The sequence below is a fragment of the Danio rerio genome, chromosome 16, assembly GCF_052040795.2.
Source record: "Danio rerio strain M-AB ecotype USA chromosome 16, GRCz13ab, whole genome shotgun sequence".
Taxonomy (NCBI): Eukaryota; Metazoa; Chordata; class Actinopteri; order Cypriniformes; family Danionidae; genus Danio; species Danio rerio.
In genome coordinates, this window is record NC_141036.1 from 32193299 (window position 1) to 32216871 (window position 23573).

General features: G+C 35.7%; 1 protein-coding gene and 1 long non-coding RNA gene across 5 annotated transcripts in view; both read left to right on the forward strand.

Annotated features, from left to right (window-relative positions):
* The window catches only part of znf804b (zinc finger protein 804B), a 229156-nt gene that overhangs the window by 106724 nt on the left and 98859 nt on the right, over positions 1–23573 (forward strand). The gene's annotated exons all lie outside the window — the stretch shown is intronic.
* Positions 12521–22566, forward strand: LOC147840314 (uncharacterized). The gene is made up of 3 exons (XR_015511521.1): positions 12521–14871; positions 16017–16311; positions 17392–22566. It is a non-coding gene; the product is annotated as an uncharacterized LOC147840314 (long non-coding RNA).

The window sequence follows — 23573 nt, forward strand, 5'->3', positions numbered from 1 at the left end:
GGGCTCTGCTTTTAGCGGAAGTGGCTCTGTTTACAGGCTATATGTTTTTATGCTGGACTTTTATTTGCAGGCACAGAGTGAATTATTGGACAGTCCTTTTCATTTTAATAGCTTTTTATTTGATAAGTGTGCGGAAAGCTAAATGCAATTTTTTTTATGCTTTTTTTTTTTTTGGTCACCATTTCGCTGATTGTGTGTGTGTGTGTGTGTGTGTGTGTGTGTGTGTGCGTGCTTGTACGTGTGCGTGTGTGTGTGTGCACGGATATATTCATTTTTATAGTCACAAGGGATTCTTAATCAGCACTGGAATAATCAATCACACACGTGAGTCAGTGCACCAATATTAATATGTAAATTATCTAAGGAAATTTGTTTATCTCTGTATGTGTGCGTGATTAGTGATATACGGTAGTCAGGTAATATTATTTATTGATGTATTGCATTATCTTGACAGCTTGTAATGGGTTTTAGATAAATGAACTTTCTTTTCAAATTCGCTTAATGTTTGTTGGTCTTGGTTATATGCAAGACTGATGCAAGACTTTATGAAGAAGCTGTTTTTGCAATTCCTTTGTACTGTTGATCTTCGCATCAAAAGAAATTCTACATTTAGACACAAAGTGTTTAGTTGCCCATACAGTGTGTGTGGGTGGAGCGGTGTGTGTTTGTCGGGCAATTATAAGCGACTGCAGAAGTAAAAAGAAACGAAAAGCAAATGGTCCCTAAAAGCATCTCTTTCTCTTTTGTTTTTGCTGTCTGTTCAAATGTTTAATAGCTCTTTTACCCTCTAATGTTGTCCAGGGGAATCAAAACCTTTTTTTCCCCGTTGTGATGTATCCAGTTTTGAGGGGGACTGATGCAACTTATGCAAACTGTTGTCAAGCTACTAACAAAAAAGTATTTAAACCAAACATATTCAATTCAGTTAATTAAACTTTATTGTCTATGCCACAGTGCATTAGAAAATCATCTTCAGACATAGGCTCACGCACAAACAACCAAACGTAAATACACTTACACAATTATTTAAAATTCCTATTTTAGAAGCCAATGGCAGTGGGAATAAATGTCTTCTTGTACTTGGACATTTTTTCCTAAAGGGACTTTCTACACTAAAATAAAATCCAGGTTGTTTTAAATTTTTAAGCTAAATCAAATTAACGTTATGAGTCCATGGAACTTATATTATGTTAAACTGGCTTAAAACAGCTTCCGTAACTTATAAAATTAAGTTAGAACATGATTAACTCTATTTAATAAGTTACAATGATCTAAAACATACTGGATGTTGACATGACTAACTGATCATATTATTTTTTATAGTCGACCATCTACCAGATGGAATTAACTTAAAGGAACCATGTAAAGGATGGGAAGGGTCTTCCACAATAGTGGAGATCTTTCTTTTTGTTGCTGCTATAAATAAATCAGTGAGAGGTGTTTGTCTCTCACTGATTATTTTACTCGCTACGTTTACCAACCCTTAAACGTTTATTTGTTATTTTAACAGAGAGGGAGTTAAACCAGGCTACAATGTAAAAAGTAAGGACAGACTCAATAAGTGATTTATATAAGACAATCAAAATGTCCTTCTCAATATCAAAACTTCTCAGTTTTCTCAACAATCTCAACCACTACTGAACTTTTTAAAAAACATTAAGAAGGTTTATCAAAAGATAATTGAAAGTCAAGTTTTTTTAATTCTTATTATTACTTGATTACATTTAATTAAACACAAGAGGCTGCGATATGAAATGTATATGCATTATTTAATTTTTCCCACCCAGAGCAAATGCGTGACTGCCGTCTGTGTGTGACAGTCTTTATAGCCAATTGAATGAGCACACTTTTGTTTTACCCAATTAGAATTGTGCAAACAAACTATGTGGAACACCCACAATAAAAAAAAAACAAAAAACATACAGGAAAGCGCAGAAAATTGGGATAATGGCGTCTACTGCTTCAGAAGCATTTATAGACCAATTAATATCAAAGAAATACACACTGAAAAAAATGATGTCTGCAAAACTGTTGCAAACAATTTATTTGTGTTGAATTTAAACAAACAAATTTAATTTAATAAAACTCTACTTAATTTGTTTGTTTAAATTCAGCCCAAATAAACGGTTTACAGCCAGTTAACGTAAAAAAATTGAGTAAATCCAAGGAATCATTTCTGAATAATTTATTTCAGTGCAGGACATCGGTAATATGGAAATATTTTGGTATCAAAGTCACAGACACCAAACATTTTATTAGATATTTAGGTTCCTAAGTGTTCCAAAATATATATATTACATGGATGGATTTTAAAATGACTCCACTTGTATCAAACTGCCTGATATTTTCATTACGAATACAACATAGCAGCATATCTCCTTGTTTGTTGGAACTTGTTTGGGTACTTTTTGAGCAGCTGGTTCCCCACCATCACACTGTCATCGTCAGAGCTCATTTCCTCAGTACATTCAGCATCTGGCTCATAATCAAGATCTGAACCATTCAAAACATTACTATCGTTTTCATCATCTTAGGAGTCTGTTTTGTCTGCTGCTGACAACTTCATCATTAGATCCACCAGTGACCGACACTAATTTTTGATTACATTTTAATTCTGCAGTTAATGTGCTGATACTTTTATATTATTATGTTTTATATCTGCTGTAATTATTACGAGTGATACATTACATCATCATTTCAACCCTAAAGAATTATAATCAATTTTTTATTGCCTCATTTTCTATTTAATTATGAAATTTAAATACTGCATAGTGACATTTTAAGCACCATTTTTTGCTGGATTAGTTTGTCGGGTGGTCATCATAACCACACTTTTTAATGTACTAAAATATTTCCTAAAGATTTTGAATAATGAAATATAAATAAATACTTATTTTTAAAATACAAATATATTAAATTATATATCATTAGAAAACAAATAGGAATCTGTTAAAGTTTTAAATTAAAAACAAACAATAATATACTAACTGAACAATAAAATACCAATAAACTCACAAACCAGCCAGCATATTCAATTTTCCTCATTCGGCTTGTTCTTGAAGCCTTTTTCGATTACTTATTTTTCGCTATTTAAGATGGTGTAGCAGTCTAAATGGGACAAATGAGCTCATGTATGGGACAAATTTTAGACCTTTGTCAGTGTGGGATCTATTGAACCACCTGAACCCACCCTGGCTATACGGGCCTGATATATATATATATATATATATATATATATATATATATATATATATATATATATATATATATATATATATATATATATATATATATATATATATATATATATATATTCTTGCATGGGAAACAATACATGATTAATATGCAGCTGAAACACAGTTCTCTTCTAAATTATAAAGCAGATAAAAGGTTTGAATGCATTACTACTAAAGTGATTTGTAAGTTATATTTTAGGGATGTAGTAAATTCCCTAGAGATTTGTTTGGATGGCACACTAAAAATCTAATATACTTCTGCACTAACTCCACTGCTACAGATTTCAGACACACAGCAGTAGAACCAAAAAAAAAAAAACACACACAATTGCTTTTACACCACTTCCTCTAACATCAGAAGCTCAGTGTCCACCAGTTTCCATATTTCAGCCTATATGTGCCTCTTGCTGCATATTTATAAGTTCATTTGTCCTGTTGATGACATTAAACATTGATCATAATGAATGTACGAGGGGAGTAAGCAATCGTTCTCTTGAGTAAAAGACTAGAGGCTGGGGTGTTTTGTGCTTGCATCATCCTCAAATTAATCACTAACGTTTTACACGTAGTTGCGACTGTTCACTTCTTTCTTTCTCTTTCTTTTCCTCTCACCACCGAATATGCGAACCCTCTAACAGCCAACGGGACGTGAATCTGAACGAGCTGTCATGAATATTCAGATGCGAGGAGGTATCAGAGCGGTGTCTGTTTGAATTACAGCAGATCATACTCAGTCACAACCTCGCATCTCCATGTGGGAACAGGATCACGGCTCATATACTCGACTCATTCGTACCATTTGCTGTGACATTAAGCATAAAGACTGCCACTTCAGTCTGTTGGAGCAGATCTCTGCAGTCTGATAGTGGCGCCATTGCAATGATTTATCTGCGTTCTGATCATTGAGCTGATTGACTTGCATTGGAAAAGTTAATCTAATGGTATCTTGGATGTGAGTGTGTGCATGCCAAAAATTGAGACTGGCTTCATCTGTCTTGTGGAGTAACAGAATGTCATAACATGCTGGATTATAGCTGTCCTTACCGCTTCTCCATTACGTTAGCCAACCAAAAAAGCATTTGTTACACCGAAAAACAATTTGACCGTCTCGCAGAATGTTTTAACTCCTTTTTCTTTTGTGAATTTTCCATCCTACTCATTCTGGCACCTGTCTTTCAACACTGCCCATAATAGCGGCCCACCTGTCTGTCATCTATCTGTAAGAACTGTACCAGCTGCCCTGCAGTAATCTAAAACAGACTGATTCTATTCCTCTTCTCATCCTCTCCCACTCTTCTCCTTCATGCCTCTCATGTTGTCCCAGACCTGCAAATAACACCCAAACTGCTTCCGTTGCTCTCGTCATTCCAAAACATGCAGCGGGGAGCCGCTCCAGGGCAGGGAGCGATCAGCTCCGCAGGGGATCACCTCATCGCTTTACTGCGCTCTCAAACCCCCTGAAGCCTTTGAGCCCTACAGCAAAACACCATCCCACACACTCTCACAGGCCCACACGTTATTGTGCTGTCAAGCCAGAACTCGAATGAATATGGGAGCTGTTTGAGCCTCAAAGATATGCCTTTTCCCTGAAATGAGTCATTTTTTGCTATTACTTTTATTTTACAAAGCAGGTGACTGTATCTGGGTCAGAAAAAAAAAAAACCTTTTTAAAGGCACAATATTTGCCCGCTCCAGTTGACTTTTTGCTGTGAGTTTGATTGACAGGCAATTTGACCAGTCATATTGCTGATAATATTTCCCTCCATTTTTTTTTTTTTTTTTTTTTGTCGTTGTAAGAGAAATGTTGCTTTATGTAATAAGTATTTCATTCATTCATTTTCCTTCGGCTTAGTCCCTAGTTTATTAGAAGTCACTGTAGAAAGTACCACCTTAATTACCTTTTATTTTATAGTGGCAAACTTAGCTCAATTGATAAATATTAATGAATAATAATAAGTTATTATTAATTATGAATATTCAGAATTAACTTATAGTTCGTTTAAGTACTAAATATAACAATGGCTTTAATAATGACTGTAATTATTAAATTATTTAGAAAGGGGATTATAGCTACTTCTTGTTAAGTAGATTAGAAGTAGTTTAGAAGTTTTATTAAACTTAATAAGCTGGTAGCAAGTATTTTTTAACCATTAAAGTGACGTTTTTGTGAAGCTAAATGAAGACAATCCAATGAAAAAAATCTAACTCTTAGCTCAACTATTAAGAACCACTAAGTATATAGACACCTTAAAAGGGCACAGCGTACAGTAAATGCTTGACTAATACCCATATTTGGGTCTTTCTCTCTCTTCCTGTGATCTTTCTCTGATGCTTGAAAGATGAAGGCTGCATCCGAAACCGCATACTTCCTAACTATACAGTACACTAAAATCAGTATGCGAGCCAAGTAGTATTGATAGAATAGAATTCGAAAATCAGTATGCGAGAAGTACCCGTATAACTTACTACTTCCTGCGAGATTCTGGAGTGCGCTTGCCATGTATGCTGCACTATTCCATGATGCCCCGCGTGTGAACTCATGAATAGGAATAAAGCCATGTGGCCAAGGTCATGTGACCATGACAAAATGGCGGATGTAGTATGTCCAAATTCCATTCATACTGTATAGAACATACTTTTCTAACGACCGAGTTGTACGTTTAAATTCAAATGCAGTACCTACTGAGTAGTAGGTGGTTTTGGATGGAGCCAAAGTCTTTTAAGAAGTTCTTTGTCGTTTACAGAGGATACGTGAAACGCAAACATTAAACTGAGTTTAATTAGCCAGAAAATAAGAAATGTGGACTCAGGCGAGTCACGTGGCTACAGAAACGCAGTCTGCAATTTTTTTAAGATCCCTTTGCAAGGATTTGGGGGTGTAACAAGTATTAAGGTATTGGTCAGGTCACTCAAAGTCTCTCCTGACTGACCAATAACGTGAGATGAAAAATGTCCCAGGAAACTTACTTTGTTCCTCCCAAGACAGACAGACAGACAAAACTTTAACACATAGTTTGAAATTACACCAAGCATACAAGTTATGATCCCATGTCCTAGATCATGTGCTGTAGAATTATGTATGAAGAACAATGACACCAAACATGACACTTTTTAAGAATACATAAAACATAATTCATGCATACTTAGTTAGTCTAATGTTTTGAAAAGTGCATGTACTTTGGATTTTTCTTTGGAATGTCTTTAAAAGTGGGACAGGCTGGATCTGGTCAGCATCTTGGTAGATAACATGTGATCGAGTGACTTTCACCAGCAGACTCGCTGGCACCAAGTGTCATAAACTCACGTAGAAAGAACTTTTTAGGGGTAACAATGGAATTTCACCTCTGGATGTTACATTTATTTAATTATTTTTTGTATTGTATCTGTTGTCTTTGATATCAGAGTCAAAATCCAAATCTTTATCCATAAAAATATCAAACTTCAACATTTTAATTTTAGGAGGAGCTCAGTACAGTTTAGGGCTGCAATATCATGACAAACAGTGTTATTGTGGAATATTGCTCTTGATGTTGTAGTTGTTATGGTTACTGATGTTGATTTATGTCATTATTTTGCTAAACAGAGAAAATTTGCCAGTCCATGACTGTAGTCTAATGCAAAAACTTGTTATAATCACTGAAGCTGCAAAATGATTCTCTTATTTACATCTTTTCAGAACTTTGTTGCATATCATACTCGAATACACACGCAATGCTCAGTGGTGATTAATCTAGACACCACTGATTGGCTGCTGCATTCATAATCTTACCTGAAATGGGTGTGATTGGTTATATCTCATTATTGCTGATGCTGAAATAAAAAGTACAGTCATGCTGTAGATCTAAACATAATACATTTAATTGACAGTTTTTATAGATTTTTCATTTCATATTAACATAATAGTTAAAAACAGGTTCAAATTTGCATCATATGCCCCCGTATTTAAATTATTTTTATTTGCATAGCAATTTTATTAATTTTGCTGGCATGATTACCAAATGCCCCCATTAATTTATGACTCTAAACTGTACACTGCCCTGTATCCTCTCAAGTTCGCACACAGGTGCCTTGGCAAAGTAGCCACAAGTGTACTTTATTAAAATAATTACATGTTCCACTTACCAGAAAGCATTTAATCGCAGTTTGCCAATTGCAAGCCTTGCACACCATCCTTGTCTAAAATATGCCAATTGGTTTGGTATTTAGTTGACATTTATGCATAGCTATTTAATGACACTTCATACTGTTTTAAGTGTCTGAGTTTTTTAAATAATGTTTTGGAGCTACTTTGCTTTTAGATGAGTACATTTTGTCTGTTTCTTTGCTTTGTTTTCTTTTTGAGACACACTAGACTTTTAGAATCACAACTGTGTTTTGGACAAAATGTGTTAACAGCAAGCCTTGGATCAGCTTTAAATCATTTGGAACAATGCATACTGTAAATACAGTGCCGATCATTTGCTCTTTTGGATGTCATTAATTCTCATGCAAAAAGTTACCAGTCAGCTAGGAAGTGATACTATTTCATACACTACTGAACATATATGCGGTTTTTACTTTTACATTTGGCAATTGGAGAGTGTCACGTTTAACCCCTGCCTGAAACCATTGACACACTATCGGTATGTTTCAAGGCCTTCAGATTCATTTAGAGAAAATAATGCGGACATAGAATCACTAGATGGCCAAAAGCGCAGAGTAGCTTTAAGTTTAAATACGGTTAAATTATTCATTGATTTGACAAATGTATTACTTATTATTTAGACTGTGCATTTTGTAAAACATTTTCCACAGCCCCTAAGGATCTTTGGACCCCAGTTTGGCACAGATCACATACATTTTGACAGACTGACAAGTTATTTGTGAAATGCTTGCGTATGCATTAGTCTGATTGTTGGAGCTTGAGTGGGTCTGGTTATGGTGTGATCGAGGTCATGTGGTGAGTTTGATGTAAAGTGACGGTAATGTGAGTTGCACGCTGATCGCCTGAGGGCCAGTGGACTCGGAGAAAGACAGGCTGGTGCTTTAGATCACTGCTCCCATGCTAATGTGTGCCTGACTGTGGCTCGCCTGCCCGGGGAGGAGGCTAAATACACAGTAGCGCTTGCAAAATTACCAAAAAGGGCAAATTATTTAGAGGGGAGATGCTAGAGGAGATTCCTGGCACAGAATTGCTGGAAATGTTTTTAGCACAGGACCTACATGAATTACTAGTTTGCTGACAGTATGGTGAGATTTTGTGGAGTGCTTTTACTAGTCCAGGTGTTACAGGCATAGGCCAAATACTAATAAAACATACTTAAAACTAGGTCAAAGACCAAAAGAAAGGAAAGGAAATAAACAAACAACACAAATTTTGAAATTAAAATGAAACAACATATTGGAGTTTCTGTTATCAATTATCAATCAGATGTTTCCTATAATAATAATAATAGTAATAATAATAATAATAATAATAATAATAATAATAATAATTTGTTACATATAGTGCTTTTCTGGACACTCAAAGTGGTTTACAAATTTTTGGGATGAATCTCCTCCACCTTGATGACACTACACACCAGCTGATGAGTGGAGAGGAGACAGGGTAATGAAGCCAGTTATGATATATGGATGGTAGAGAGGTCAGTTGGCAGATTTGTCCAGAATGCAGGGATTAAAACTCAACTACTCTTTTTGAAGGACATCCTGGGATTTTAAGGACCTCGTTGTAACATCTTACTGATGTTGTGGTGCTCACTGAGTAGTATAGACTCTCCACCAATATACTGGGGCATTAGAACCCACAAAGACTGCAGATTGAGCACCCCCCTTCTGGTCTTACTAACACAATTTCCAGCAGCAATCTAGCTTTCTCAAATGGTCTCCCATCTACTGACAGGTCACAACCCCTCCTAGCTTCAGTAAGCAACCATGTGAGAGTTGCAGAGAGCTAGCTACCAGTGAGCAGTTTGTTAACTTGTTGATTCTTAACTCAAAGCTAAAGTCATATAACTAAAACCACTTTTGTTACATTAATTAAAATGAATGTAAACTGGGGTCAAATAAAATGTAAAAATGCCTAAGAAGAAAAATCGTAATAAAACCTAAAACAACTACATGCAAAAATTGTATAGATTTAACAAAGCAAATACTGTTGAAAATGACAACACAAAAAACACAAAAATGACTAAAATGTCAAAGAAAAGAAAATGCAAATATTAAAATGAAATCTTTAAAATAATTTTTAGCATTAAAATTGTATTTCAGTTTTACTTAAATAACACTAATGAAAACTTTTTTTTTAAATACAAATGCAATGTACGTTTAATGTTTGTTTTCTCAAAACAAAACTTTAATATCTATTGCCATGATTCCAAACCTTGTTCCTGAAGGCACACCAACAGTACACGTTGACTGTTTCTCAATTCCAAGAACGCAGAGAATAGACCTGCATTCTTGTTAAGACCTGTCTTGCCAGGTCACTTTGAAAGAACGAACTTGGTAGACTGCAAGAACACAGAACGCATCCTGTGAGTAATGAGATGCACTCTTCATGATGGCCACATGACCTTCACACGTTTTTAAGGCAGAATTATTATGAATTTATTGTTTTTCCCTTATCAATATATATAACATGCACAAAGACCTTACAAATAAACATTGCACAGTAGAAATAAAACATTTCAATACAAACTTCATTTCAAACCCTTTATGTGTTAATGCCTATATTACGATTTTCATAGTATTTAAGTTCACATTAAATGTATTCTTATTTAGGGAAACTCCTGAGATAAATAAGTTTTATCTCTGAAGTTTAATAATACTTAGCTTTCCACTTCCTTTATTCAGTCGCAATGACTTCTGGGACTTCTAGAGCATGTTCGGTGCTCAAGTCTGCATCAGTGCATCCTTGATATCAAGAACACATCCGCAAACTCGCACGTCTTTCGTTCTTGCGGTCTTTAGTTTTGGAACTGAACTTTTCATGGTTGATGATGACGTTACACAAGGACACAAGATCACTGAAGAACGCGTATTTAGAAACAGCTATTTTCAACCTCTACCTAATCAAACACACCTGAATCAACTCATCAGAACATTAGAAGAGACTCCAAAACCTGAAATAATTGGGTCAGATAAGGGAGACATCCAAAATATGTACTGTTGGTGTGCCTCCAGTAAAAGGGTTGGGAAACACTGGTCTATTAGATAATTAGTTGTAAAAAGAAACAAAATGATATGTTCACAATTATTGCTGGTAAAAAGCAACATAACTCCTTACACCAAAAAAGTTAAATAGCAAAAATGAACAGGGTAAAGCAACATTGTAAAAGTAGTTAAAGGCAAAATGGTGTAGTATTTGTTTTCTGATTTCTGCAAGTTTCTCAACCTCGCTGTTTTGTTTAAATCTTCCCTTTAAAATGACCTCAAGGTTAACACAATTCACAAAAAAATGTTTTCATCATCAGAAGTCCGACGTGGAGTCATCATTTGACCCAGAGCAGACGATGCGTTTGGTGGATGCACAAATGTAATCAACCTCCTGAACGGCATGTCAATAGAGAGTCTTGATAAAGAGGGAGGCTGACGAATTGACAGTGAAGTGTCCTGGAAATTCATTATCATTCCTTCTGAAGGTACACAAACAGCATATGGTGGGGAGGCAGCAAACATGTGTGAGGGGTAAATTAGCTTGTAATGATTCCCGTGGTGAAGGAAACCTCTACCCGTCTGAAATGCCAGCCAAGCCTGCTTTTGCAATCTGCTGAATTAAATCGAACAAAAGGATTGTGGTGGCCTGCTAACACTTTACACTCTAATGCGGCGGCTGTGAAGGAGAGAAAGAGCAAGCCAGAGATGTTTGCAGGTAAACTGATCTGTTTTTACATTTCTGAGTGATCATTCAGATACACTAAACCCTCACAAGCACACCATCTGCTCACGCTTACAGCAGTGGAGTATCACAAATCACTGTTTGCCATCAGAGACTGACACTAAAGTGATTTTACAAAACTCTGACAACAGTAACTCCTTTTAAAACCCCATGAATAGTGAAAGGTAATTAACCAAATGCTTTTTGAATCTTTTTTAGACTGATTTAGTTTTAACAAAGGGACCTTATGACTAGTTATTATAGTTTGATTGCCATTTTACTTGTAATAACTTAAAAAATAATTAGCTTAATGTAATTAAGTATAGCCTTTAAAGTCAAGTGAACTTTTTAGTTATTAATTAAGCAATTAAACTGATATTTGCATTTAAAGTGTTTTTTACATTACAATTTGAGTTGTTTTGTAGTGTGCTAATGATGCTAAACCACCAACAGCTTGTTAATATTCAAGGGGTGGTCCACTACGATGTCATATTTGAAACTTTAGTTCATGTGTAAATGTGGATGTGTAAATACAAACAACGTCTCTGAAAGTAATATGCTCATAGTTCAATACAAAGGGAGACATTGGCTTTTACAAAGTTAGGTTAAGTTTGGAAGTTTGGGGACTACAAAAAAATACATCCGGGTTAATGATGTCAAAAACCTTTCAGGTTACACGCAGCGAAGGGGCATAGCCTGAGGCGCTGTAATGTTATAACAGAGATGATTCCTGGTGACATGGAGCCAATCCGCGAATCACAACACATTATGTTAACTGATCAATCAGAGCCTCTTGAGGGCGGGTCTTCAGAGGAACATTTATATGTTAGTCGAGTAGCTGTATGTAATCAAAGTAGAATATATGAAAAAAATAGCATGATTTTCTACAAATTATGCATGAGCACACATTGCTTTGCATCTTATAAACACAACCAAGCCTTAAAAATACACTCTGGACCACCCCATAACAGAATGTTAAATACATTAATTGTAAAGACCACATTAGGCGAAAATGATGATAAAAGATTACCTTATTATCATTAATTATCATAAATATAATTATTACCTTAATTAATGCAACTTATTAAGGTTTATAGAGTAATCACATTGTTTTTCCACTGACAAATGTCAAGGTGCCCTTACAAGAGCAAAACAAATCATTGTTATGGTGTCAGCTGTTTGTACAACAAAACAACATTTGCAATGCTAAACAGAGCTAAAACCCCTGTTGATTTAAGATGACTTCTATTTGGATGTTCTGTACTTTTTCGGCCCCTGTGATGATTAGATGATAGCTTAACCTTTCAAATGAGCAGGTGGAATCACATTGATTTAGAATGTGTTCTCTATTTTGGCCTACATTTAATGCTTGATCTCAATCAGTGTACATACAGTTCAGCACAACTGCTCTGAATAACCGAATAAGCTGAAGTTGCAAAATCGTATCACAATGGGTTTTCTATCTTAAAAACAAACCCATCTTGTTGCCATTAGTGTTGCCAGATCGTGCTAGAAGGAACAACAAATAAGAACAAATTAGTATTTTACATAAATCAAAAGTTGCAAAATATCTTATGCTGCTGCATACTTTGAACAATGCATCTCTGTTTTCTTTGATGTGATTATGGCCCAATGCTAATTCTACTCCTTAGCCCTTACCCTTACCCTTACCCCTACCCCTCGTTTTGCGTGTTCCTGTGAAGGGGTAGGGGTGTCTCAATTCTCTTTAGCTTGAAGGTGTCCTAAGGGGAAGGGGTGAATAGCCCTTCGAACAAAGATTTTTCATATGAAGCGGGAGATTGCGATGACATATGATGATGTGTGCAGGTGCTGTAGTGCTATCCCAGTTCTTTAAGGTAAATTTTAAAGCCCAAAGGGCCAAGAGGAAGAAATAGGGGAACAAAAATAGAATTGATATTGGGTCTAAGCATCTTATCATAAGTGCTGTAGAATCATGGAGGCTGAGCAAACATTTACATTTTTAAAAGCTTTTGTCATCCTAAAAAAATCAGAGTAACATCAGTGTGAATATGCAGTATGCACTTTACATTGTACACATGGCAATGATCATGTTTTTGGTTCTATTACAGATTCTAATAGTTTTTTGTCCATACATGAAATGTCTGCATTAACATGCAAACAGGAAAACCTGATTAAAATGGTGTAATATGTATGCCACACTTATTGGCTCTTTTTGGGATAAGTGCCCAGGGCCATATTTTTGGGAACTGTGAAATATTTGCCCAGGGCTAGGTTTGCTTGCAGTTTTTGTTTTCACAAATCCACTGTGTACATTTTTGACAATAACAAATACTTTACTAAGCCACATGATCTCATATCATAGCCATTTACACGCACTTCTCATAAATCCACCAGTGGTTGCTGTGTACAGTTCGGTGAATCCCAAAGTCCTGAAATGTATCCCTGAGAGAAGTCAGATGGCTTGTGGTGGATGTATCAGCTATCGACTTGCCCACCTCCTTCCATAAAACCAACTGATAGTGTTTTCAAAAGCAAAACAGAAGAGAAAAGCCATTGCATTTGATTTCCACAATTTTATAATGATTTTTAAAAAAAAAAATGCTTCTGGAACCATCCTCCGCTCCATGTCCCAAGTCCAGTGGTGAGGCGAGCTACCAAGCAAACTGTCCTCTCCAAAAAAAAAAAAAAATAAAACATCCATAAGAAGGTAAGCAGTCAGTAGTCGTGTGAAAAGCAACAGAAGTGGTCTGCAGCATCATACCAACCCATAGCGTTTGTGTTACCAGACGTAGCCCCGAGCCCATATTTCACTCTTCCCAAAAAATGTAGCCCTTGGCAGATATTCCCAATGAACCTCTGATGCTTGTATGTGATGCTGTAAACAAGCAAACAGCTCTAGGATGCACTAAAATGAAAGGAAAATTTAGTGAGCATGCGCAAGAAGTTTGTCTTCTAGTCATAAACATGAAATATCTGACATGTGTAACTGTTAATGCATCTCTGCTGGTCATATTGATACAGATTTGTTGTAATAATGCTAATAAACTTAGCAGCACCTGCAACACAAACACAGCAATGAAATCTGCCATTGTTGTTGTTATCAGCTGTTACATGCAGGGTTCTTCTTTCTTCTAGTTGCATGATACTGTGACATTGTCATTTCCAAAAAGTTATGTTTTGTCTATCCACATGGTTTCTTTTTCAAATTTTCAAACCTGTAAAACTTTATCCAACAAGATTGTTTCAGGGCATCAACAATACTGGTGATGTGTATCCAACTGGCCAAAATGGTATTAAACTTTTGTTGATTGACCTAAATCTGTTGCCACAGAAGAATCTGATCAGTCCTGTAATATTATCGTTTTTTTCCTTATCTGTCAGCTCACACGGAATGCGTATCTACAGGGCTGCATATTTTGCAGTTAGTTTTGTGTACCAAACAACACCAAACACTTAAATAAAATCTTTGTTGTTGTTGTATTTGTAAGGTTTTTACAAATTCTTAGCAGAAATCGCAACAAAATCCCACAGACTAGGGCTGGGCAATAAAATTGGTATAGATATTGGTATGATATAAACCGAACACCATTAACATTATCAATATAAAAAAAAAAATCGGTATAAAGGCTAGTTTTAGTAAAATGTGGCTGCTAAGCGCACCTTGAAAGCAATACCAATAAGCTCAAGGTGTACGTTTGTCATTTCCAATGGATGCACGCGGCTTGCACTTGTTGAGCAAACGGCGCACAGGCGACGCACTCGCATTTTCCAGCCACACCTAGTTGAAAAACATCAGGGGCCTCATGTATCAACGCTGCGTACGCACAAAAACTTTGCGTACGCCAGGTTTCACGCTCAGAATCGCTCACGTTTGGATTTACTAACAATGAACTGAACGTGGGAATTTGCGCAGGTTCACGGCAGGTTTCTGGCAGGCGTACGCACATTTTTTGTGCGTGTCTGTTTTATTTCCATTGGCGACTCCTAGAGGCAGTTGTGTTAAATTCTTCTCTACAAAGTGTCTGATCCTTGCAATGGCAGCTGTATGAGACGGGTTCATATAGTAGGTATGTAAGATTTCCATACCATACAGTTGACCAGCTAAACATTAAAGCACAATTTGCAGCGGTCGCCTGTTTTCCCAATGTAATCTGAGCTATCTACTGCACGCACATTGCTATAAAGACACTATGTGAAGATAAATTTGCATGCGTGAATCAGAAACATTTCCATTCAATAAATGTGCAAATAAAATATGATGCACAAACTTATTGATGATTCCTACTTGTCTTTCTCGTGATAAATAGTGGGCAAAATCTGATATGTAGCGGGAAAATAAAGAAGAATGAATTCATCAGACGCTGGATTCGAGCCGAGTTATGCTCGAACGTGTCAGTATATGATCATATGCTTCTTATGAGGTGCGCCACTGAGACTGCGAAGGGTATCGCAACATTTTACAGATATAAACCACACTATTTCTTTTTTAAATGCACTCAGTGCAATGTTCAGACCCAACTGTGTTAACCGTATCAGCTAAACTCTCCCACTCTATTTTTTTCTTTTGTTGTTAATTCCGCCGAACAAACTTGCAAATAACACCGCTTTTCTCCGGTCTACCTCCGAAAGCAGCACCTCCATTTCACATTCTGTTCAAAGTTTCTCTTTTTGCTTGCTTTTGCCATTGCTTTTTCGTTGGGTTTTTACATTAGCATAGTCATTAGCATATTCATACGGGGGAGGAGGCAGGGAGGGGTTTTGTGCTCGTGCATGTTGCGCTCAGTTTCACGTTCATTCGGATGTACAAAAGAATATGCGTGAGACTCGGCGTACGCAGTGTTTCATACATCTGAATTTTTTTCTGCGTACGCACATTTACAGCTTTGTGCGTACGCAATGTTTTAGTAAGATTTCCACGCAAGTCTTCGTACATGAGGCCCCAGAACTTTTCCAAATGCTGCAAGCGCACAGAGATTTATGCAAGTAGAACTAACCTGCTTCACACTTTGTATGGAATATACACATTTCTGTAATAACGGCAGACTAACTATCTGAGACAAACACAGCGCACCCAAACACTGCAGTGCTTTTTACTTTTCACCATATACTTGCATCGGAGCTGCAACAATGATTTGTCCATTTGCCATTCTCTGGGGAAACGCTTGATGGTCGCCTAGTTATGAGCGACACCAGGGGAGCATGAGACCATTGTAAACAGTCAAGGAAACCACTTCAGGGGTCCGTTCTTCGTACCTCGCTTAAATGATCTAAGATGATTTGGCAGATCCTGGATCTTTTAATCTTGATAACTGATCTCTCGCTTATTTGGTTCTTCAAACAAGTTCGCGAATCAGATTAGAATGTCTGGATGAACTGATCTGAGATCACTGCGTGTGTTGTTAAGGACAGATCTATCGATCCTCGAAATCATGATCAGCAATGCAACGATTGGCTGACGGCACAGCAGCGTAATGACATCATCTGATTAATATTCAATTATCCATGTGAGCAAAATTACATCAAATTAGCAGTAAACGGCTTGTTAAATATGACACGCAATAACTTGACATTTGTTGTGAGCTGCAGGCTTTACACTTTCATTTGTCAAGACAAGAGTATTCATCATGTATTTCAATGCAAATCAATGTATTTAGTTCTACATTTAGAAAAGATTTTCTTTATTATAGTACAGTTTTTTAATCGGTGTAAAGAATAACTGCTTGTTTCCAAAAGCATTTTGATATTGGTAAAGGCGTCTGCAACTTTTGTGAAGCATCAAATCACTGGCATATTAACTGTCAAAACATGTTTATGACTGCATAAATGTATTATTGCTTTTAAAAAAAGTCACATATTGTGCATTTCTATTATACACAATTTGTACTAAAGCGATCTAAAAAGTTCATATCAATAAGTTTTCTCTTTGCACCACCAGGTGGCAGTCTTTGCACTTTCATTTCGAGGGTGCAGATTGCATACGTTTTATTAATATGTAAAACTTTATTTATTTTATTAATGACTATAACTTTATATATATAGTTAAAAACTACAATTTTCCCAAGTGTATATAACTTTTACTGTAAGAAAATATCAGAACTCGGTACATACTTTCTGTATTATCTTTGCTTGAACTGAGCCGATCTAATCCTGTTTATATGATTTGAACCTGCTCCCAATCAGGTTTGACCTAGCAGATCTGTTGCCATGACAACAACTCTCGGATCAGCTTTGAAGAACGAAACGATCCTGGATCGTGTCAAATCGTCAATATCCAAATCCAGCTAACTGAGTAATCCACGTACGAAGAACAGACCCCAGGTCAGAATAACAACACATGCGAAAATGAGTGCCGAATAGCAGCAGTGAGGAGATTGTAAATAAAAAAGGATGTAAGGATATCGCCACAGTGGCTTTTTGTTTTCTTTTCTTGTGCATCCCTGCCACTAGCACCCCATCTGAAAGATTTTTTTTTTTGCATAGAGGTAATGTAGTCATTCACCTTCACAATTTGTAATGTTGCAATATGTATCTGAATAATGATGTCTGGTTCCTTTACTTCAAAACTCAGATTTGATTATCATCATTTTTGTTTACAGAGTTTGAGATTTACTGTATCATTAATATTCTCACCTTACACATTGCACACAACATTTATCAAGTTTAAGAGTCTCTTTAAGACTTATGTTCGTTTTATTATAAAGGGATAAGATATTTTGTTTAAATATTTGGGTTTTTGACCATTAAAACTATTTGCCTTAGTAATGTTGGTGAATTAAAATAAAGTAGTTAAATAACAAAACAAAAAAATTCTAATATTCCTAAATGTATTGTTAAATACTATTAAATAATTATCGATATTGAATGATAATAAAGATGATATCATGATAATTTTTTTTTTTTGCTATTTTGCCCAGCCCTACTACAGACTTAATCTGGCCTGCTCATTTCTTGATGTCTTCATTCAGCCATTTACATCAGATGAATCTTGTAAGGTTGGCTGGGCAAAATAAGCTTGTACGTCTTTCCTCCTCATGTAAACACTCTACACATCAGTGGTGAGCTTTTGACACATCTCTGATCTCAAGGCGAGCACTGTCTTCCTCTCTGTGCTGTCAGAGCCGCTATGATGAGCCCGTCACTCACATGATTAATTGCACTGTAATGACTTCCCATCATGCAGAAGCAGCACTCAGGAACAGACTGGCAGTTGGGCTCTTTTTGCGCAGTGTTGGATGAACTTCACCAGAATGCAGAGCAGGCATGACCTGGCTTTACTCACTTCCTCTCTCTTTCTCTCTCTTTCCCACTCAGGAACACACTTTTCTCAGCCTCCGCTGATCGATACTCGTCCATCCATCTCCCTCACGCTTTCTATTTCTTTCATGGTTCCTCCCTAGCTCTCTAAATTATTGAGACCAAGGTTGACCCTTCTCCTGTGGGACATCAATTATAAAAGGCACAGCAAGCCTGAGAGACTCTGGAAAAAAAAAAAAATCCAAGAAGTGATTGATTATGAATCGCAACTCGTGAGACTTTAAGGAAGAATTACTACAGACTTTTCACACCAACAAAAAGGCGAAGAGGTTACAAGGGAATAAAGCAAAAACACACACCGAACCAGACACACACAAGCAACCAAGTGATGAATTGTGAAACAGAAAACTGAACGCACAGATTAACAATATACTGTATTCACAAGTTTCACAAGTACTGTTTTCACAAACACCAGCACTAAATATATTTTTCAGTGTTGTGCTCTGAACTCAGCAGAAAATATGGTCAAATATCACTGTAAACCTGTTTAGCATCACACTTCAAAGTTTTGGCAGTTTGTATTGTACATTTTTTGCTCCATGTAGTTTTTTTTACCCTTTGGGTATAATTGTGATATTTTTTTATTTGAATTTGAATTTATTAAATGGTATAGCCCCTTGAAGTGAACCAGCTCGTTTTCGAGGGGGTCAATAAATGTAGTCTAATTGGTGTAATTTTGATTTAAAATCTACTTTGTAACAATATACTGATACCGCTGATAACCTATTTGTAGGTTGTGCCAGTTACTGTGTTATAATAATTTCTGTTCTTTGACAGACATTACTTTATATATTTTTTAACAAAGTTGCAGTTTTGTTATACAGTAGAACACTTCAGTGTAAAAGCACAAGCCTGCTCAGATGGAAAGGCTGTGAAGTTTAGTTTTTTTTTTGGAGAAGGATGTTGAACAAGGAAACCGTAAAGGGGTGGACAGAAATAAATAATCTTCAAAAGATGTTCAGACAACACTCATATTAAAAATCTTGATGGTTTTATCAAACATATTGTCAATTTGTCACCTTGTAGATAAAAAACAAAAAAAAAAATTATGTTGAGCTTGTGTAGCAGGGTATGTTGTTACACCAGATTATAAATTATTGTTTCTGTGAAATATGTGACATTTTTTTAATTGTGCATATATAGTCAGTGAAACATGTTTCAGTGCTTATTAGTTGTCTAAACTTTGTTAAACGACTCATTTTCTCTTTGTGTCATGTGAAGGAGATGCTGACAACAGAGTTTAGAATCCAAATGCAGGTTTATGATGAGAATGGTCAGGGAAGCAATGGTCAACACAGGGGCAAACAGATGTATACAGGAAATTCAGAGTTGTGTTCGATAAACGTATGGTCAAAGGGAGGCAGTGGACAGAAATAAATAATAAAACAAAGCAAGGTTCTAACACGGTAAGGCAAGGCTAGGAAAACATGCTCACAGTACAGTTAAACAAGACTCAGCAAAGTCTGTATATATGTGTGCTGTATAAATATTCCATCTAATCAGTTCAAGAGCAGCTGTGTGTGTGTAATTTACAAAAAAGCAGGAACAGGTGTGTGTGTGTGTGTGTGGTGCTTGACGGGATTTGTAGTTCTTTATTATGGCAGAATTGTAGTCCACGTGAAAGTAAAGGGTTCTCCAACGATCTATGAGGGTTAGATCTCTGGTGAGGACACATTGTCTGTTAAAAGGACACATTTTCTTTTAAAGTCTTTAAATTTGATATAAATAATTAATTAAATTCATAGGGTCTTAATTACAATAAGACATTTTACCATATTAATTACATAAAATTAACATCTGCACTGAACAAAATATTTAGCACAGAATTGTAAGCTTAATTTTAAAAAAAAATTTATTCAACCTAAAACATTAAATAAATGTTACAGACAGCAAAAAATGTACTTTCTCAAACATCAACATATTTGTTCTTAATGTTTTACATTAAATTAACAAGCAGACTGATTGCATTTCTTGAAAAGTAATGCTTCAATTAATGATCTTCCAGATAGAACCTTATAATTCCAAGCGGAAAATGACTTTTTAGAATTAGAAGGTTCTATCTGTATTTGCCCTGTTTGTTTGTTTTTACCCTAATTAGCAAACTAAAGAGAATGTTGATAATTTACATTTAGGGTTTCTGTCATGTTAATATATGAAAGGGAACTGTTACACACATATTATCTACTATATGAAATGCAAAAACTTTGAAGCTCAATATCTCAAAATAGAACCTTATAATTCCAAAGTAACAAATTATTAAAGATTCACTTCTACAATACTACTGTACTTTAACACCTGAAAACACTTTATCACAGTGCATGATTTGTAAATGAAAAATGCTAATGTGTCTTCACATGTATTACTTTTCCAGCACAATACACTCGCTCAAGTTTTTGTCTGATAGAACATTGCACTAGACCTTAAAATTTGTTCCAAAAGGAGGGTTTCACAAACATTTTCAAGAAGCAGTTCTTTCAAATTTTCAAAAGACCCTTTGGTGCAAAGATCAGGAAAAATTCCATGCATATTGAAGGTTCTTTATGGAACTATTGACACCTTTGATAAAGATTAAAAAATGTAATTCTGGCAAATGTGCAAAGCCTGACGTTTCAATAAATAAACTATTGTAACATACAGTATTTACATCACTCTGAGCAGGTGGATCATGGCCATCCATCTATTCCCACTCTCTATGATTCAGTTCATTTTAATTCACCAGCATTGAGGTGCAGATGAGTCATCCTCATTCATCAAAACATCTTTGCAGTTTTCAAGAAGGTTATTACATATCATTACATGAACATTTGTGGTTGAAAGGCGTTAGGTATTATTGCGATGCGTATTGAACTTCTCGCCTGTGAAGTGTGATTCTGTTCATCCTGCCTACTCTATTACCTATATAGCATTCACTTGCATTGATCTCTGCTCTTATATGCTTCACTTGATTCCACAGAGTTATGCAGCTCAGTGGTTATAAATCTGGACCAGCATAAAAAAGGTTGTATGTTTGAACTCTTGAAGGAGCAATCATGAAATGATCACCATTGTGTCTGTGAGGCACTTCAGCAACCCAAAGGGGCTCAGAGGGAATTTAACATGGTGATGTTGCGTGAACGTTTGCTAAAACAAATGTATTTTTTCCCATTGCTCCGCTCACTTCTACACACTGTTGTTGTGCTGCACTCTTCTTTAGCTTATTTCTTCTGTGATGGATTGTGCATGTGGAGCAGTAGAGAAAATGGCCCTGTTATAGGCCTATAATAAACCTGACAAATGATGCACACAAGCGCCCTGCTCACAGAACTGAGTATTTTTCCCCTCTCTGTTTTTTTTCATTGTATGCAATTAAAAGCAAGTTTACTGATGGTTTTGTACTACAATATAGCTCTAAAACAAACTGTCTGGAATTGCAAGTACTTGCGTTCAGCACTTACTGAAGCACATAGAGATAGTTTATCACCGACCAACAAAACTTGTGACGGCATATTACTGAAGTTGTGAAAATCTTTGGCTTCATTGTTAAAGGGAGAAAAATGTCTTTGTCGAGTGGAAAGTGAGAAATTTCTTGTAGAAAATTGCTGGTGCTTTTTTCGGTTTCTTCTCGCAAGCATAATTAAGCCCTCATTACTTCATTGCACAGTATTTTAGCATTTTCAGTGGAATGTTAGTTATTGTAAAGGAAGTGGTATGCTTTATTTTGATGGCCCCCTGTAGACTTTGTTTACTAAGTATCATTGCAACTAAAGTGCATCTCAAAAGCAGTAATTAGAGTACTAGTAGTCTAAGAACAGAAGTCCTTGGTGATTCATACTGGTACTTTAAAAATATTTACGTATATATAAGACATATAAGCAAAGTAAAAATTCAAACTCAAGGCTCTTGACTTGAAGTGAAGCTTGAAGTGATCTGTGCAAGAAACTGAACATTATTTACAGCATTATTACCTTTGATACATATCCCCAGCAAAAGACACAGCATGTTCACAACAATCTCTTTCGAGAAGATTGACTCTTTACAGATTTTCAACTTGTGATATATTTCCTTATATGCCATTATGACATGAGAAATAGCTAAAGAATAAGCTGTATAAAACAAAAAAAAGTTTAGAATACTAGAAAATATGTGGCCCCTAGTGATGCAGTACTGTAGATTATTTGGGCAACCAGGGATTGAAACCAGAAAAAAAAAAAAAAAACATTTCCTTTCGAAATTGGATCCATTGGTATTAGAATAAGAAGTTTATGTAAGCAGGGTGTGTCCACGAGGTCTTAAAATGTCTTAAATTAAAAAATAAATAAATAAATTAGGCCTTAAAAAGTATTAAACTCACTGAAATGTTGTGTTGTGTGCCTTACATCATTTTAAACAGGTCTTAAATTTTCATCTGTCCAAGTAAAGCTACCCAATTGTGCCAGCATCCATCCAATCTTCAACAATCCATCTTAATAAAATACACAGTTTCTCATGATAATAAAATAGCAATATATCCCTTTACATTATCTTACATTCAAAAATATTTTTTTTTACAGAAATACGGGAGATTAGACCTAATATTTATAAATAGGCAAGAAACTTAAGGTTTTATAACAGAAATGCATTAGGTTGAATTGAGGTTATACTCAATTAATTTAGACCAAAAGCCAACAAATATATATTTTCGATTATTTATGTAATTGGCCCCACAATAGATATACTTTTAACTGTTAACCATGTAATAAAAAAATAGAAACATTAGGGTGAAAAAGTGTATTAAACTACAATTTATTTTGACGCATTAAAGAATGTCAGTAAGAAATAATTATATTTTTTGTGGCAAATCGAGCCATTAGAAGTAATCATTAGTGTTTAACCCTGTATAGGGCCAAAATTTATTTCATAATGATCTTAAAATGGTCTTAAAATGTCTTAAGTTTGACTTGATTATCCCTGCATATACACTGGACAAAAAGCCATACATGGGACTTAGTTTAGGCTACTTAATTTATACCAAAAGGTAGATTTGTTTTGCAGTCAAGAGTCTTCAATTGGACACCATTATATAAACCAAGCTATAACCATCTGAAACATTAGCTCTTTCAGAAAACTTATCCCTACTGTATTTACATTTCTGGAGATTGCAAATAATGTAGCCAGAGGTACATATGGCTACATTTTGCCTTTAAAACAAATGGTATGACGTCATTCCT